This window comes from Cherax quadricarinatus, chromosome 48 (assembly GCF_038502225.1).
Source record: "Cherax quadricarinatus isolate ZL_2023a chromosome 48, ASM3850222v1, whole genome shotgun sequence".
Lineage (NCBI taxonomy): Eukaryota > Metazoa > Arthropoda > Malacostraca > Decapoda > Parastacidae > Cherax > Cherax quadricarinatus.
The window spans coordinates 7,904,359-7,923,511 of record NC_091339.1 but is presented as its reverse complement, the minus strand read 5'-3'; the positions used below and the strand labels follow the sequence as shown (position 1 = coordinate 7,923,511).

The window sequence follows — 19,153 nt, the reverse complement described above, 5'->3', positions numbered from 1 at the left end:
CATCACTGCCCCGCTCCATCACTGCCTCACTGCCTCACTCCATCACTGCCTCGCTCCATCACTGCCTCACTCCATCACTGCCTCGCTCCATCACTGCCTCGCTCCCTCACTACAACGTCCCATCACTGCCTCGCTCCATCACTGCCTCACTTCATCACTGCCTCACTACATCACTGCCTCGCTTCATCACTGCCTCGCTTCATCACTGCCTCGCTCCATCACTGCCTCGCTTCATCACTGCCTCGCTCCCTCACTACAACGTCCCATCACTGCCTCGCTCCATCACTGCCTCACTTCATCACTGCCTCACTACATCACTGCCTCGCTTCATCACTGCCTCACTACATCACTGCCTCGCTTCATCACTGCCTCGCTTCATCACTGCCTCGCTCCCTCACTACAACGTCCCATCACTGCCTCGCTCCATCACTTCCTCGCTCCATCACTGCCTCACTCCATCACTGCCTCGCTCATCACTGCCTCGCTCCCTCACTACAACGTCCCATCACTGCCTCGCTCCATCACTGCCTCGCTTCATCACTGCCTCGCTTCATCACTGCCTCGCTCCATCACTGCCTCGTTTCATCACTGCCTCGCTCCATCACTGCCTCGCTTCATCACTGCCTCACTCCATCACTGCCTCGCTCCATCACTGCCTCACTGCCTCACTCCATCACTGCCTCGCTCCATCACTGCCTCGCTCCCTCACTACAACGTCCCATCACTGCCTCGCTCCATCACTTCATCACTGCCTCACTACATCACTGCCTCGCTTCATCACTGCCTCGCTTCATCACTGCCTCGCTCCATCACTGCCTCGCTTCATCACTGCCTCGCTTCATCACTGCCTCGCTCCCTCACTACAACGTCCCATCACTGCCTCGCTCCATCACTTCCTCGCTCCATCACTGCCTCACTCCATCACTGCCTCGCTCATCACTGCCTCGCTCCCTCACTACAACGTCCCATCACTGCCTCGCTCCATCACTGCCTCGCTTCATCACTGCCTCGCTTCATCACTGCCTCACTCCATCACTACCTCACTCCATCACTGCCTCGCTCCATCACTGCCTCGCTTCATCACTGCCTCGCTCCATCACTGCCTCGCTCCATCACTGCCTCGCTCCATCACTGCCTCGCTCCATCACTGCCTCGCTCCATCACTGTCTCGCTCCGCTGCCTCACTCCATCACTGCCTCGCTCCATCACTGCCTCACACCACTGCCTCGCTCCATCACTGCCTCGCTCCGCTGCCTCGCTCCATCACTGCCTCGCTCCATCACTGCCTTGCTCCATCACTGCCTCGCTCCATCACTGCCTCGCTCCATCACTGCCTCGCTTCATCACTGCCTCGCTTCATCACTGCCTCACTCCATCACTACCTCACTCCATCACTGCCTCGCTCCATCACTGCCTCGCTTCATCACTGCCTCGCTCCATCACTGCCTCGCTCCATCACTGCCTCGCTCCATCACTGCCTCACTCCATCACTGCCTCGCTCCATCACTGCCTCGCTCCATCACTGCCTCGCTCCATCACTGCCTCACTCCATCACTGCCTCGCTTCATCACTGCCTCGCTCCATCACTGCCTCGCTCCATCACTGCCTCGCTTCATCACTGCCTCGCTTCATCACTGCCTCGCTCCATCACTGCCTCGCTTCATCACTGCCTCGCTCCATCACTGCCTCGCTCCATCACTGCCTCCATCACTGCCTCGCTTCATCACTGCCTCGCTTCATCACTGCCTCGCTCCATCACTGCCTCGCTCCATCACTGCCTCGCTTCATCACTGCCTCACTACATCACTGCCTCGCTTCATCACTGCCTCGCTTCATCACTGCCTCGCTTCATCACTGCCTCGCTCCATCACTGCCTCGCTTCATCACTGCCTCGCTTCATCACTGCCTCGCTCCCTCACTACAACATCCCATCACTGCCTCGCTCCATCACTGCCTCACTTCATCACTGCCTCACTACATCACTGCCTCGCTTCATCACTGCCTCGCTTCATCACTGCCTCGCTCCATCACTGCCTCGCTTCATCACTGCCTCGCTTCATCACTGCCTCGCTCCCTCACTACAACGTCCCATCACTGCCTCGCTCCATCACTGCCTCGCTTCATCACTGCCTCGCTTCATCACTGCCTCACTCCATCACTACCTCACTCCATCACTGCCTCGCTCCATCACTGCCTCGCTTCATCACTGCCTCGCTCCATCACTGCCTCGCTCCATCACTGCCTCGCTCCATCACTGCCTCGCTCCATCACTGCCTCACTCCATCACTGCCTCGCTCCATCACTGCCTCACTCCATCACTGCCTCACTCCATCACTGCCTCGCTTCATCACTGCCTCGCTCCATCACTGCCTCGCTCCATCACTGCCTCGCTTCATCACTGCCTCGCTTCATCACTGCCTCGCTCCATCACTGCCTCGCTCCATCACTGCCTCGCTTCACTGCCTCGCTTCATCACTGCCTCGCTCCATCACTGCCTCGCTCCATCACTGCCTCGCTTCATCACTGCCTCGCTTCATCACTGCCTCGCTCCATCACTGCCTCGCTCCATCACTGCCTCGCTCCATCACTGCCTCGCTTCATCACTGCCTCGCTCCATCACTGCCTCGCTTCATCACTGCCTCGCTCCATCACTGCCTCGCTTCATCACTGCCTCGCTTCATCACTGCCTCGCTCCATCACTGCCTCGCTCCATCACTGCCTCGCTTCATCACTGCCTCGCTCCATCACTGCCTCACTCCATCACTGCCTCACTCCATCACTGCCTCGCTTCATCACTGCCTCGCTCCATCACTGCCTCGCTCCATCACTGCCTCGCTTCATCACTGCCTCGCTTCATCACTGCCTCGCTTCATCACTGCCTCGCTCCATCACTGCCTCGCTTCACTGCCTCGCTTCATCACTGCCTCGCTCCATCACTGCCTCGCTCCATCACTGCCTCGCTTCATCACTGCCTCGCTTCATCACTGCCTCGCTCCATCACTGCCTCGCTCCATCACTGCCTCGCTCCATCACTGCCTCGCTTCATCACTGCCTCGCTCCATCACTGCCTCGCTTCATCACTGCCTCGCTCCATCACTGCCTCGCTTCATCACTGCCTCGCTTCATCACTGCCTCGCTCCATCACTGCCTCGCTCCATCACTGCCTCGCTTCATCACTGCCTCGCTCCATCACTGCCTCGCTCCATCACTGCCTCGCTTCATCACTGCCTCGCTCCATCACTGCCTCACTCCATCACTGCCTCACTCCATCACTGCCTCGCTTCATCACTGCCTCGCTCCATCACTGCCTCGCTCCATCACTGCCTCGCTTCATCACTGCCTCGCTTCATCACTGCCTCGCTCCATCACTGCCTCGCTCCATCACTGCCTCGCTCATCACTGCCTCGCTTCATCACTGCCTCGCTCCATCACTGCCTCGCTCCATCACTGCCTCGCTTCATCACTGCCTCGCTTCATCACTGCCTCGCTCCATCACTGCCTCGCTCCATCACTGCCTCGCTCCATCACTGCCTCGCTCCATCACTGCCTCGCTCCATCACTGCCTCGCTCCATCACTGCCTCGCTCCATCACTGCCTCGCTTCATCACTGCCTCGCTTCATCACTGCCTCGCTTCATCACTGCCTCGCTCCATCACTGCCTCGCTCCATCACTGCCTCGCTCCATCACTGCCTCGCTCCATCACTGCCTCGCTCCATCACTGCCTCGCTCCATCACTGCCTCCATCACTGCCTCGCTTCATCACTGCCTCGCTTCATCACTGCCTCGCTCCATCACTGCCTCGCTCCATCACTGCCTCGCTCCATCACTGCCTCGCTCCATCACTGCCTCGCTTCATCACTGCCTCGCTCCATCACTGCCTCGTTTCATCACTGCCTCGCTCCATCACTGCCTCGCTTCATCACTGCCTCGCTTCATCACTGCCTCGCTCCATCACTGCCTCGCTCCATCACTGCCTCGCTTCATCACTGCCTCGCTCCATCACTTCCTCGCTTCATCACTGCCTCGCTCCATCACTGCCTCGTTCCATCACTGCCTCCATCACTGCCTCGCTTCATCACTGCCTCGCTTCATCACTGCCTCGCTCCATCACTGCCTCGCTCCATCACTGCCTCGCTTCATCATTGCCTCGCTTCATCTCTGCCTCGCTCCATCACTGCCTCGCTCCATCACTGCCTCGCTCCATCACTGCCTCGCTCCATCACTGCCTCGCTTCATCACTGCCTCGCTCCATCACTGCCTCGCTTCATCACTGCCTCGCTCCATCACTACCTCACTCCATCACTGCCTCGCTCCATCACTGCCTTGCTTCATCACTGCCTCACTCCATCACTGCCTCGCTCCATCACTGCCTCGCTTCATCACTGCCTCGCTTCATCGCTGCCTCGCTCCATCACTGCCTCGCTCCATCACTGCCTCGCTCCATTACTGCCTTGCTTCATCACTGCCTCGCTCCATTACTGCCTTGCTTCATCACTGCCTCGCTCCATCACTGCCTCGCTCCATCACTGCCTCGCTCCATCACTGCCTCGCTCCATCACTGCCTCGCTCCATCACTGCCTCACTCCATCACTGCCTCGTTCCATCACTGCCTCGCTTCATCACTGCCTCGCTTCATCACTGCCTCGCTCCATCACTGCCTCGCTCCATCACTGCCTCACTCCATCACTGCCTCGCTCCATCACTGCCTCGCTCCATCACTGCCTCGCTCCATCACTGCCTCGCTCCATCACTGCCTCGCTCCATCACTGCCTCGCTCCATCACTGCCTCGCTCCATCACTGCCTCGCTCCATCACTGCCTCGCTCCATCACTGCCTCGCTTCATCACTGCCTCGCTCCCTCACTACAACGTCCCATCACTGCCTCGCTTCATCACTGCCTCGCTCCATCACTGCCTCGCTCCATCACTGCCTCGCTTCATCACTGCCTCGCTCCATCACTGCCTCGCTCCATCACTGCCTTGCTCCATCACTGCCTCGCTCCATCACTGCCTCGCTCCATCACTGCCTCGCTCCATCACTGCCTCGCTTCATCACTGCCTCGCTCCGTCACTGCCTCGCTCCGTCACTACCTCTCTCCATCACTGCCTCGCTCCGTCACTGCCTCGCTCCGTCACTGCCTCGCTCCATCACTGCCTCGCTTCATCACTGCCTCGCTCCATCACTGCCTCGCTCCATCACTGCCTCGCTCCATCACTGCCTCGCTCCATCACTGCCTCGCTTCATCACTGCCTCGCTCCATCACTGCCTCGCTCCATCACTGCCTCGCTCCATCACTGCCTCGCTTCATCACTGCCTCGCTCCATCACTGCCTCGCTCCATCACTGCCTCGCTTCATCACTGCCTCGCTCCATCACTGCCTCGCTCCATCACTGCCTCGCTCCATCACTGCCTCGCTCCATCACTGCCTCGCTCCATCACTGCCTCGCTCCATCACTGCCTCGCTTCATCACTGCCTCGCTTCATCACTGCCTCGCTCCATCACTGCCTCGCTCCATCACTGCCTCGCTTCATCACTGCCTCGCTCCATCACTGCCTCGCTCCATCACTGCCTCGCTTCATCACTGCCTCGCTCCATCACTGCCTCGCTTCATCACTGCCTCGCTCCATCACTGCCTCGCTCCATCACTGCCTCGCTTCATCACTGCCTCGCTCCATCACTGCCTCGCTCCATCAGTGCCTCACAGTTGCAGTGGCAGCAACAGCCTTGGTGGTGATGTTCGTCCTGAGATAAGTTTATCAGAGCGAGACCAGAAGAATGACTGACCACCACACCTGTGTATACTACATTCCTTCCTTGTTTATAACACAATTAATTTCTGAGGAAGCTTTCTTATTAAAAAACACTTTCATTATATTTTGTGATACTAGCTCTAGTGTGAAAGATAGAACAGAAACTATTTTAAGAGAAATAGACGGTGGTGTGAAGTCCTCAGGACTTCTCATCAACACAGTACTTCCTCTCATCAACACAGTACTTCCTCTCATCAACACAGTACTTCCTCTCATCAACACAGTACTTCCTCTCTTCAACACAGTACTTTCTCTCATCAACACAGTACTTCCTCTCATCAACACAGTACTTCCTCTCATCAACACAGTACTTCCTCTCATCAACACAGTACTTCCTCTCATCAGCACAGTTTTTGTGGGTTTAAAACATTACTGAACGAACTAAAAGTCTTATTTTTAATATATTTTAGCAGCTAGATATTCCACATGTTAGATATATGATAGTAACACCTGCGGTGCACAGCTTGGCAATATTCCACATGTTAGATATATGATAGTAACACCTGCGGTGCACAGCTTGGCAATATTCCACATGTTAGATATATGATAGTAACACCTGCGGTGCACAGCTTGGCAATATTCCACATGTTAGATATATGATAGTAACACCTGCGGTGCACAGCTTGGCAATATTCCACATGTTAGATATATGATAGTAACACCTGCGGTGCACAGCTTGGCAATATTCCACATGTTAGATATATGATAGTAACACCTGCGGTGCACAGCTTGGCAATATTCCACATGTTAGATATATGATAGTAACACCTGCGGTGCACAGCTTGGCAATATTCCACATGTTAGATATATGATAGTAACACCTGCGGTGCACAGCTTGGCAATATTCCACATGTTAGATATATGATAGTAACACCTGCGGTGCACAGCTTGACAATATTCCACATGTTAGATATATGATAGTAACACCTGCGGTGCACAGCTTGGCAATATTCCACATGTTAGATATATGATAGTAACACCTGCGGTGCACAGCTTGGCAATATTCCACATGTTAGATATATGATAGTAACACCTGCGGTGCACAGCTTGGCAATATTCCACATGTTAGATATATGATAGTAACACCTGCAGTGCACAGCTTGACAATATTCCACATGTTAGATATATGATAGTAACACCTGCGGTGCACAGCTTGGCAATATTCCACATGTTAGATATATGATAGTAACACCTGCGGTGCACAGCTTGGCAATATTCCACATGTTAGATATATGATAGTAACACCTGCGGTGCACAGCTTGGCAATATTCCACATGTTAGATATATGATAGTAACACCTGCGGTGCACAACTTGGCAATATTCCACATGTTAGTGATAGTAACACCTGCGGTGCACAGCTTGGCAATATTCCACATGTTAGATATGTGATAGTAACACCTGCGGTGCACAGCTTGGCAGTATTCCACATGTTAGATATATGATAGTAACACCTGCGGTGCACAGCTTGGCAATATTCCACATGTTAGATATATGATAGTAACACCTGCGGTGCACAGCTTGGCAATATTCCACATGTTAGATATATGATAGTAACACCTGCGGTGCACAGCTTGACAATATTCCACATGTTAGATATATGATAGTAACACCTGCGGTGCACAGCTTGACAATATTCCACATGTTAGATATATGATAGTAACACCTGCGGTGCACAGCTTGGCAATATTCCACATGTTAGTGATAGTAACACCTGCGGTGCACAGCTTGGCAATATTCCACATGTTAGATATGTGATAGTAACACCTGCGGTGCACAGCTTGGCAATATTCCACATGTTAGATATATGATAGTAACACCTGCGGTGCACAGCTTGGCAATATTCCACATGTTAGATATATGATAGTAACACCTGCGGTGCACAGCTTGGCAATATTCCACATGTTAGATATATGATAGTAACACCTGCGGTGCACAGCTTGGCAATATTCCACATGTTAGATATATGATAGTAACACCTGCGGTGCACAGCTTGACAATATTCCACATGTTAGATATATGATAGTAACACCTGCGGTGCACAGCTTGACAATATTCCACATGTTAGATATATGATAGTAACACCTGCGGTGCACAGCTTGGCAATATTCCACATGTTAGATATATGATAGTAACACCTGCGGTGCACAGCTTGGCAATATTCCACATGTTAGATATATGATAGTAACACCTGCGGTGCACAGCTTGGCAATATTCCACATGTTAGATATATGATAGTAACACCTGCGGTGCACAGCTACTCTAATCAGTATCATAGATAAATTGATGAAAATTTAGACACATGGGCAAACATCTGGGTATCTTTATTGTAGACGTTTCGCCATCCAGTGGCTTTATCAATACAGATTCTAAGACATAATTTGAAGATGGTAATAATAAATATACCCAGATATTTGCACGTGTCTAAATTTTCATCTTCTCGATATTGTATATTATTCATGTCTTGGTGGCCCGGTGGCCTGGTGGCTAAAGCTCCCGCTTCACACACGGAGGGCCCGGGTTCGATTCCCGGCGGGTGGAAACATTTCGACACGTTTCCTTACGCCTGTTGTCCTGTTCACCTAGCAGCAAATAGGTACCTGGGTGTTAGTCGACTGGTGTGGGTCGCATCCTGGGGGACAAGATTAAGGACCCCAATGGAAATAAGTTAGACAGTCCTCGATGACGCACTGACTTTCTTGGGTTATCCTGGGTGGCTAACCCTCCGGGGATTAAAAATCCGAACGAAATCTTATCTTATCTTATCTTAGATAAATTATAGAACATCCACAGTGTGCAGCTACTCCTGGTATTGGAGAGTTAGAAGACACACCTGCCTAGATATTTCACTAGTTACTGAGGAGGAGGAGGCGGAGGAGGATGGCATTACAAGATTACTTGAAAGTTCACTCATCCAGGTTGTCAATACATTCAGTCAGAGCGACAGTTTCCTTTAATTAAGTTGAAACTGCTGAAAATCTCTACGACGTTATGGGATGGATGGTGTCAGCTGACTCGCTCCTTGCTTTCTTCTTCACCACCTCTTTGCTACTCTTTACATGATATGGTTAATTTGTTTGTGCTCGTGAAGGTTAACTAAAGTTCGTCAGGACACAGGACAAGTGTTTCCTGCGCGGGTCTTAGTCATATGATGACCAAGGTCTTCCGCTGGCTTTCCGGTCCACCCCTTTAAAAATTATGATCATAGTTATAACCATTTAACTCGACAAAGTCCACTATGTGGGCGAAACGTAACAGATTTTTTTGTCTGCTTATTATTCTATATTTTATATGATGCTTTCTTTGTGGGAAGGGTCACAGTGTACGGCTGTACGAAACATACATTGAAAGAGCACCTGCAATATCCGACTATACTACTCTCTATTAATATACGGTGAGAGCACCCCTAGTATGACTTGCCTATTTGTAGGACACTTTAAAAGTGGTACACTGCAATGTCAGCTACACAATTCTGGGTGACTGCAACACAGCTGAAAAGTCTGCGTGGTGTAGCTACACTGTTATTTTATACAGGTTGAGTACATGATGGGAAGAAAATGGATACCTATGTTTCCCTGTCATATTCCCTCACACAGGGTGAGTTGTATACATGAAGTATGCTTTAACTACCCTACCAGTTGAATACCCTCCCATAATTATAATTTAACTAGACTGAGACCTGAATGTAGTGTGCTTTTGTATGAAGCTAAGCACAGGTTTATACAGATTATTAAGAAAGGGATCAGAGTTAAGCTTTTGTGGATTTCCTCTCACACAGTCTCCAGGAGCATGACAGCGTTCATTAATTAGTTAAACAAGCATTAAATAAAGAGAATGTTGAGCGTAGAGATAGGAACTAGCATATCCATTATCCATCATAATGAAATATGTCGAATTAAACATCTGTGGAGAAAGTAACAAGGTCAGTAGATTGCAAGATGTTGTTACTGCTAGATTATGGCTAAGCTGTAAGTTATCTCTGGCAGTACGGTTTGTATGGAGATGTCAATGACAAATTGCAAAGTGGGTGGACAGAGAATTGTACACTGGAACATTGTATCTTAGTGTCCAAACATCCGGCCTTTCAGAGACACCTAAATGCAAACCTTACACGATATAGCATAACTCCTCATTGTTAATGATAAGATATCTGAAATATTGAGGTTTTATCAATATTTTGCAGCTATTACATGAATTGTTTTATGGAGGAGATTGTAACCCAATTATAACCATTGTTTAGTGGTAATAAGATGTATTTTTAATAGTGTATTCCATACTGTATTGTGTACATTAACTATATGACGCAATTGTAAAATAAGAAGTGAACAATAATTACTTCTAGTAATGTAACACTGCTTAGTCTGGTCTGACAGACCCATTGCGACCTCTGTAATCCTTTTTTTTTTTTTTTTTTTACGTTGCCGCTCACAGTATGAGCTGCGGGTGTACGATGAACTAGCCGCTCAGGCGACACAACTAACAGAAAGTAATGAAATCTGTCAGCTTGAACTGGGAGACTACAGGAGGGAAAGGTGAAGGTATCAACTAAGTGGCAAACGAAGCCGAGGGGAGAGAGAGGGTAAAGAGAACAGGATGAGGGGAGACGGAGGAAAGCACACACAGGATACAGTAGCAGGTGATGAAGGTAGAAGACACGGAGATACAGTGATATTTATTGGAAGATAGAGAGAAATGAGCTTGAAGATATATCACGGGTGAATGAAATATGTAGAAAGGGGAAAATAGAAAGGTAGCGATAATAAATGACGGAAATTATGATGTAAAGGAAATAGACTGATGAGGAATTATATCAGAATTATACAGAAAATTGCATACATAAATTTTAAAACAGATGGATATATACCGGAGAAAATGGCAACCGGAGTTATATTGGAGAAATTTTGCAAAGAAACGATGAACAGCTAAAGCACAAGAGATAGAGATGAAGGGAAATAAGTGAATAAGTAGAGAGAAAAATGGGGATAGGGAAGAGGAACTGAGAGAAGATAACGCAAGCTGTTCGAAAGATAAAAGTAGAGAGGTGAGAGAGAGAGAACAAAGAGATGAACCAGGAAATATGAAAAGGAATTAAGATAAATCTTTGAGGAGAGTGAAGGAACTTGACGACACAAGACATGATGTTCCCACAACATTTTTAAGTGATTATATATCGTCGTTACGAACGTGACCTGAAGTGACCTTGGTTGTCGCCTCCACCAACACTGTCACCTCCACCATCACTGGTTGTCACCTCCACCAACACTGGTTGTCACCTCCACCAACACAGGTTGTCACCTCCACCAACACTGGTTGTGGAAATAAATGGTATAAAATACCGACACAATGGAAATATAGACACTTAAGCAGTATAATGTGATCCTTTATTAACGTTTGGCCCACGCAGTGGTCTTTATCAAGTCACAAACAGATCTACCTGGGTGAAACATACGTGGCTATATATAGGATGGGAATGATGGGTCAGGTGGAGAAAGGTGCACGTCATAATCTTCGAAGTAGAGTGAAGAAGTCTAAAAACTTGGGTAGCTTTAAAAGAGATTGGATAAGTACATGAGTAGATCTTCTGCAGTGTTCCTCGATTCTTATGTGGGATAGCGATGAAGAAGTTTCTTGGCGAGAGGTTCAGCTATGTTATAGAAGCCGTTGTTCTGGTTGAAGTTCTTGGATATAGAGATAAGTGATGATTCCAGGATTCTTCGGTATTGAGTGTTGTCTTCTCTGGTGATAAATCTTGCGTTTCTGTAGTGGATTAAATGGTTGTGTGAATTTCGGTGTTGAACACAGGCATTCCTTGGCAGGTCTGGTACGGACTGCCAAAAACTCACAAGCCAGGTATCTCATTGAGGCCCATATCCTCGGGAATAGGCAGTGCTCCTCACCAACTCTTAGGGATTCTCGCTAAACATCTCTCTAAGCTCTTGGGCACAATCAGTCCAGCACATCTCAAACACTCGGGTGATCTTCTCAATCGCATTCGCAACATCAGCATCAGGAACAAGAAATTCTCTAGCCTGGACGTAACTTCCCTATTCACCAAAGTACCTACTACACAAGCCATCGATCTCTTAGGCAGGAAATTTGACGATTTCCTTGATCTTTCTATTCCAGCCAGCGATTTCATCGATCTTGTTGAACTGTGCGTTGGCTTTACGTGTTTCTCTTTCGAAAATCACCTTTTTCAGCAGACTTTCGGACTACCCATGGGTTCGCCACTTAGTGCCGTCCTGGCGAACCTATATGCGGAACATCTGGAAGCCGAGCGTTTCTCCACTATTATTCCCTCTTCTGTCACCTGGTTTCGTTATGTTGACATTCTCATTATAACTCCCAGACGCTTCAACGTTCACGCTCTCCAACACAAGCTCAACCAGGTCAAGCCCTCCATCCAGTTCACTAGAAGAAGTCGACAATACTCTCCCTTTCATCGATGTTCTTCTCTGCAAAGCTGACCATGAACTTCGTTTTAAAGTCTATCGGAAACCTACCAACCAATACGATCCTCTGCACTTCTACTCTCACCACGACACCAAAACTAAACCTGGTGTAATTATAGGCTTTTCCCTACGTGCACTTAGAATCTGCAGCAGTGAGTTCCTTGAAGAAGAATACTCTCTTATTGAACAAGTATTTTCCAAACTTCACTGTCCTCGTCACTTTATTAGAGACTGCAGACGACGGGCATTAAACATCTTTAACACACCCAGAGAAGACACTGCCGAGAAGAGATACATAGTCCTCCCCACTAACTCCATTTCCAAACACGTTTCCAACATCTCCAAAACCTCATTCCAAGTATCTACTTCCACATCTACCACCATCAAGGACATCACCAGTGATAGACAAGACAAGCTTCAATCCTCTGCAGGGGTATACACAATTCCTTGTAATGACTGCAGCAAATTATACGTCGGCGAAACATCCGGAGACCTCCAAACACGTATTTCAGAACACCAGTACGTAGGCAGATCTGACGATCCAAGGAATGCCTGTGTTCAACACCGAAATTCACACAACCATTTAATCCACTACAGAAACGCAAGATTTATCGCCAAAGAAGACAACACTCAATACCGAAGAATCCTGGAATCATCACTTATCTCTATATTCAAGAACTTCAACCAGAACAACGGCTTCTATAATATACTTGAACCTCTCGCCAAGAAACTTCTTCATCGCTATCCCACATAAGAACATGAGAATCGAGGAACACTGCAGAAGATTTAATCATGTACTTATCCAATCTCTTTTAAAGCTACCCAAGTTTTTAGACTTCTTCACTCTACTTCGAAGATTGTGACGTGCACCTTTCTCCACCTGATCCATCATTCCAATCCTATATGTAGCCACGTATGTTTCACCCAGGTAGATCTGTTTGTGACTTGATAAAGCCCAGTGCGTGGGCAAAACGTTGTTAATAAAGGATCACATTATACTGCTTAAGTCTTTATATTTCCAACACTGGTTGTCACTTCCATCAACACTGGTTGTCACCTCCACAAACACTGGTTGTATCACTACTTCCTGACACTGGTTGTATTACCACCTCCTGATACTGGTTGTATCACCACCTCTCCTGACACTGGTGTATCACCTCCTGACACTGGTGTATCACCTCTTGACACTGGTTGTATCACCTCTTGACACTGGTTGTATCACCTCCTGACACTGGTTGTATCACCTCCTGACACTGGTTGTATCACCACCTCCTGACACTGGTTGTATCACCACCTCCTGACACTGGTTGTATTACCGCCACCTGACACTGGTTGTATTACCACCTCCTGATACTGGTTGTGTCACCACCTCTCCTGACACTGGTTGTATCACCACCTCTCCTGACACTGGTTGTATTACCACCTCTCCTGACACTGGTTGTATTACCACCTCTCCTGACACTGGTTGTATCACCACCTCCTGACACTGGTTGTATCACCACCTCTCCTGACACTGGTTGTATCACCACCTCCTGACACTGGTTGTATTACCACCTCTCCTGACACTGGTTGTATCACCTCCTGACACTGTATCGCCACCTCCTGACACTGGTTGTATCACCACCTCTCCTGACACTGGTTGTATCACCACCTCTCCTGACACTGGTTGTATCACCACCTCTCCTGACACTGGTTGTATCACCACCTCCTGACACTGGTTGTATTACCACCTCTCCTGACACTGGTTGTATCACCACCTCTCCTGACACTGGTTGTATCACCACCTCTCCTGACACTGGTTGTATCACCACCTCCTGACACTGGTTGTATCACCACCTCCTGACACTGGTTGTATCACCACCTCCTGACACTGGTTATATTACCAACTCTCCTGACACTGGTTGTATTACCACCTCTCCTGACTGGTTGTATCATCACCTCCTGACACTGGTTATATCACCACCTCCTGACACTGGCTGTATTACCACCTCTCCTGACACTGGTTGTATCACCACCTCCTGACACTGGTTATATCACCACTGTCAGCATAGTTGCTGATCCTCCTTTACATGTGTTGTATGCATAGATTAGATGAGCATTGTAGTACCATCCATGTGCTTTATATAGAAGATCCCTAGTAGGCCGAGTGACTGTATGACGTCACGGGATACAGCATGAGTAAGACGAGCTGCCTCCTCCTCACTCGACGGACTACCTACGAACAGGCAAGTACACGGCAGGCCTGGGCTCCCACCTCTCATCACAGTCTGACAATACATAGTGTTATCATCCAACAAGCGTGTCTACCTTCAACCCTCGTATCTCCTTAAGAACCCCTACGACACCACCTCCTGACACTGGTTATATCACCACCTCCTGACACTGGTTATATCACCACCTCCTGACACTGGTTATATCACCACCTCTCCTGACACTGGTTGTGTCACCACCACCTGACACTGGTTAAGAATAAATCAACATTTCAGTAGGCCTACTGGCCCATGCTAGGTAGGTTCTCAAATCCAGCTTCTCTCACATACATATTCGCCCAATTCATCCCCAAGGCTTACCACGAAGTTAGCTTCAGTATCTCAGGTAAGATATGCATTAACATGGCGTTGTACGTATTTGCGCATGCACACTTCCAGCAGCAGTATTTGCACATGCGCGGTTTCCATTGCAAAGCCATAAGCCTATCATAACAGGAATACCAGCCTTACCGAATATAGAAACAATACAACGTTAAATAAATAGTGTGCATATTACTTGCTGAGCTCTTAAGATACGATATATTGTTCGGATTTTTAACCAGGGGGGGGGGAGGTTACCACCCAGGATAACTCAAGAAAGTTAGTGCGTCATCGATGACTGAGGTATTTCCATTCAGGTCCTTCATTCTTGCTCCCCAGGATGCTTCACACACCAGTCCACTAACACCCAGGTACCTACTTACTGCTAGGTGAACGAAGACAACAGGTGTAAGGAAACGTCCAGAGTTTCCACCCAGCCGGAGATTGAACCACGAGCACTCAGTGTGTGAGGCGAGAGCGTTGCACAGGCCTATTGTCCCATACTCTGCAAGTTTTTCTCAAACCCAAACCCATTAACAAAAATATTTACCCAATCAGTTTTCAATGCTACATCAGGAAAAAGTTTGATAACCCTATTAAGTCATGTGCAGATCCCACTCAAATTCATCCCTTCTCACTCATGTATTTATACAACCTAAATTTGAAACTACACAAGGTTTTAGCTTCAATAACTCTACTGGGGAATTTGTTGCACTCATCCAGAGGGTTGGCAACCCTGGCGGTGGGCGGAGCTAAGCGGGGATTCAAACACCTCACATGGGTTGACCAGCCAGTTGACCTGTGACCTTTGTCCAGTGTGTGCCGCGGCTCTGTCTGTATATTTTTTCTGTTTTTAAGGATATAAGAAAGGAGGAACACTGCAGCAGTCCTACTGGCTCATACTAGGTAAGTTCTTCACAAAACAAAACCTATTCATAGTATTTTCCAATTATTTCACAGAGCCTAATTTAACCCACGAAACGTTCCACTCATTTCAGCCCTTCACAAGTGTTATATTAATAGTTAGGGAGAAGGTCTAAATTCGTAGGGGTCGTATAGCACCTGTAGAATGGGAGGCACGCAAATTCGACCCTCAATGGATCAAGAGCACTCCACCAGTATCATGGCAAAATAAAGCTATAAGGTAAGATAATATACCATTTCGAGATTAAAAGTGGCAAAACAACATCTACACACTCCGTTACTGATCTGTAGTGTGAAGCATTCCTCTGGCAACACAGTGATGGAGTGAATGATGATGAAAGTTTTTCTTTTTCGGCCCACCCTGCCTTGGTGGGAATCGGCCGGTATATTAAAAAAAAAAAAAGTTTGATTAAATTTTGAGGACACTTAGAAGCCTCCCCTACCATATTTTCAACTGCTCTATTTGAAACTCTGAATTCATTTCAGAAATGCCCTAAGTCTGATCACATTTTCAACGACATAAATGATTTCTCCATCCTGATTTCCATACAAAAATAAGAGAAGAAATCGTCTCGATGCCTCGCATGTGTTGTACTGTTTTTTTACTAAGAACTTGTGGTTTGCTAGTAACCCAGAAGCAGTATTAGATGTCCTCCTGAACAGTATACCTGGATGGTATTCCTGGGGTCAGCGCCCCCCGCGGCCCAGTCTATGACCAGGTCTCGACAGTGGTAGAAGTCATATTACTATTTTTCAGTTTGGGGGGGAATTCGTTTTAATATTTCTCATAAATAAAAATCATCTGAATTATTATATTTTCCTATATTATTGCAATGGATTTTTTTTTAACATTTAATATGTTAAAACCCATTGCTTTAACTTACTATGTTGGAAACGAAAGAAATTGGGGGGAAATACTAGTGATGGGGATTAACAAGCAAAGGATGTGTGGAAAATGAAGAAACGGAGAAATTAAGATTGGGGACTCCTGGTCTAGACTGAGACTGAATAAAGATAACTTCTCACTTCTAACATGACTAAGGAACTGAACCCATACAGCAAACAATTGATCATGTCATCCAGATAGCGAACAATTGATCATGTTACCCAGACACTTGATCATGTCATCCAGACAGCTCTTTCATGTCACTAGCCTTCAATTACAAAAGTGCTAAGACACTAAACAGCAAAAAAAAAAAAAATACAAATAATTTTAAAATAAGGTAAAAATAAAGCAATAGTTAATTTTAAGACACTAGTCAACCCGCGTTCCATCTTCCATAACAATCATCCGTTCAGTCTATGGCACTTACCAATAATTACCACTGGTGATTCGATAATTTGTTTGGGGGGGGGATTTAGAACATTAAAAGAGTAATTCTGAGACGTGTGTGTGTGTGTGTACTCACCTATTTGTACTCACCTATTTGTGGTTGCAGGGGTCGAGTCCTAGCTCCTGGCCCCGCCTCTTCACCGGTTGCTACTAGACCCTCTCTCTCCCCGCTCCATGAGCTTTATCAAACCTCGTCTTAAAACTGTGTATGGTTCCTGCCTCCACTACGTCATTTTCTAGGCTATTCCACTGCCTTACAACTCTATGACTGAAGAAATACTTCCTACTATCTCTCTGACTCATTTGTGTCTTCAACTTCCAATTGTGGCCTCTTGTTTCTGTGTCCCCTCCCTGGAACATCCTGTCCTTGTCCACCTTGTCTATTCCACGCAGTATTTTATATGTCGTTATCATGTCTCCCCTGACCCTCCTGTCCTCCAGTGTCGTCAGGCCGATTTCCCTTAATCTTTCTTCATAGGACATTCCCCTTAGCTCTGGAACTAACCTTGTTGCAAACCTTTGTACTTTCTCTAGTTTCTTGACGTGCTTTATCAAGTGCGGGTTCCAAACAGGTGCTGCATACTCCAGTATGGGCCTGACATACACGGTGTACAGTGTCTTGAATGATTCCTTACTAAGGTGTCGGAATGCTGTTCTCAGGTTTGCCAGGCGCCCATATGCTGCAGCAGTTATCTGATTGATGTGTGCTTCCGGAGACATGCTCGGTGTTATACTCACCCCAAGTGTGTGTGTGTGTGTGTGTGTGTGTGTGTGTGTGTGTGTGTGTGTGTGTGTGTGTGTGTGTCTGTGTCTGTGTCTGTGTGTCTGTGTCTGTCTGTCTGTCTGTCTGTCTGTCTGTACGTGTGTGTGTACGTGTGTGTGTACGTGTGTGTGTACGTGTGTGTGTACGTGTGTGTGTGTACGTGTGTGTGTACGTGTGTGTGTGTACGTGTGTGTCTGTACGTGTGTGTCTGTACGTGTCTGTATGTGTACGTTGTGTGTGTGTGTCTGTCTGTACGTGTGTGTGTGTGTGTGTGTGTCTGTACGTGTGTACGTGTACGTGTGTGTACGTGTGTGTACGTGTGTGTACACGTGTGTGTGTGTATACGTGTGTGTTTACGTGTGTACGTGTGTGTGTGTGTGTACGTGTGTGTTACCATTTTGTCTTAGGCACATGTCGATTAGACACTAGGCCTGTTGTATATGCGTGTGTCTGCGCGTGCATGTGTGTGTGTGCGTCTGTGTCTGTCTGTGTGTGTGTGTGTGTTTGTGTGCACTCACCTATATACGGCGGTGTGTGTGTGTGTGTGTGTGTGTGTGTGTGTGTGTGTGTGTGTGTGTGTGTGTGTGTGTACGTGTGTGTGTGTGTGTGTACGTGTACTCGTCTATACTCCTTTATTTGTGATTGCAGAGGTAGATTCATAGCTTCTGGTACCGTCTCTTCGCAGGTCGCCTTCTCTAGCCTTTGCACTAATCTCTTTTGCGGAATTATGTCGAAAGCCTTCTTAAAGTCCAAAAAATTGCAGTCTACCCACCCGTCTACTGTATTACTTCGGTTACCTTGTCGTAAAACTCTGTAGGTTTGCGACACAGGATGTCCCGTCCCTGAAACCATGCTGGTTATAGTGTATAACCATATTCCTTTCTAGGTGCTCCACCATTCTTCTAATAATCTTCTCCATGACTTCGCATATTATAGATATCAGTGACACTGGTCTGTAGTTTCATGCCGCCTGTCTGTCTCTCTTCTTGAAAATTGGACTACATTCGTCTTCGACACCTCAGGTAGTTGCTCCATTATAATAAATGAGTTGATTGTTGTTAGTGGCATGCGCACAGTGCCTCTGCTCCCTCTCTGTGCCCATAGAGAAATGTCCAGTCTCACCGCCTTTGAGGTGTCTAGTTCGCTTAGCAGTCTCTTCACCATCTCATCGGTTGCGTGTAGTGTGTCCAGCACTTGGTGTACCTTGCCATCCCAGTTTGTTGGAAACTTTTCTGTCTCTGAAATACCTCCCTAAATCTCGTGTTGTGCTCCTTACACACTTCTCGATAGTTTCTTGTGAT

At 47.7% G+C, this 19,153-nt stretch overlaps 2 protein-coding genes across 3 annotated transcripts in view; one reads left to right on the top strand and one right to left on the bottom strand.

Moving 5' to 3' along the window:
* Positions 1–19,153, bottom strand: part of LOC128696194 (nephrin-like) — a 377,731-nt gene that overhangs the window by 331,845 nt on the left and 26,733 nt on the right. The gene's annotated exons all lie outside the window — the stretch shown is intronic.
* Positions 15,602–19,153, top strand: part of Polr3H (RNA polymerase III subunit H) — a 797,681-nt gene continuing 794,129 nt past the window's right edge. For both annotated transcript variants that reach the window (XM_070094857.1, XM_070094853.1), the window contains exon 1: positions 15,602–15,738. The gene's annotated coding sequence lies outside the window, so the exon portion shown is untranslated. The remainder of the gene's footprint in view (positions 15,739–19,153) is intronic.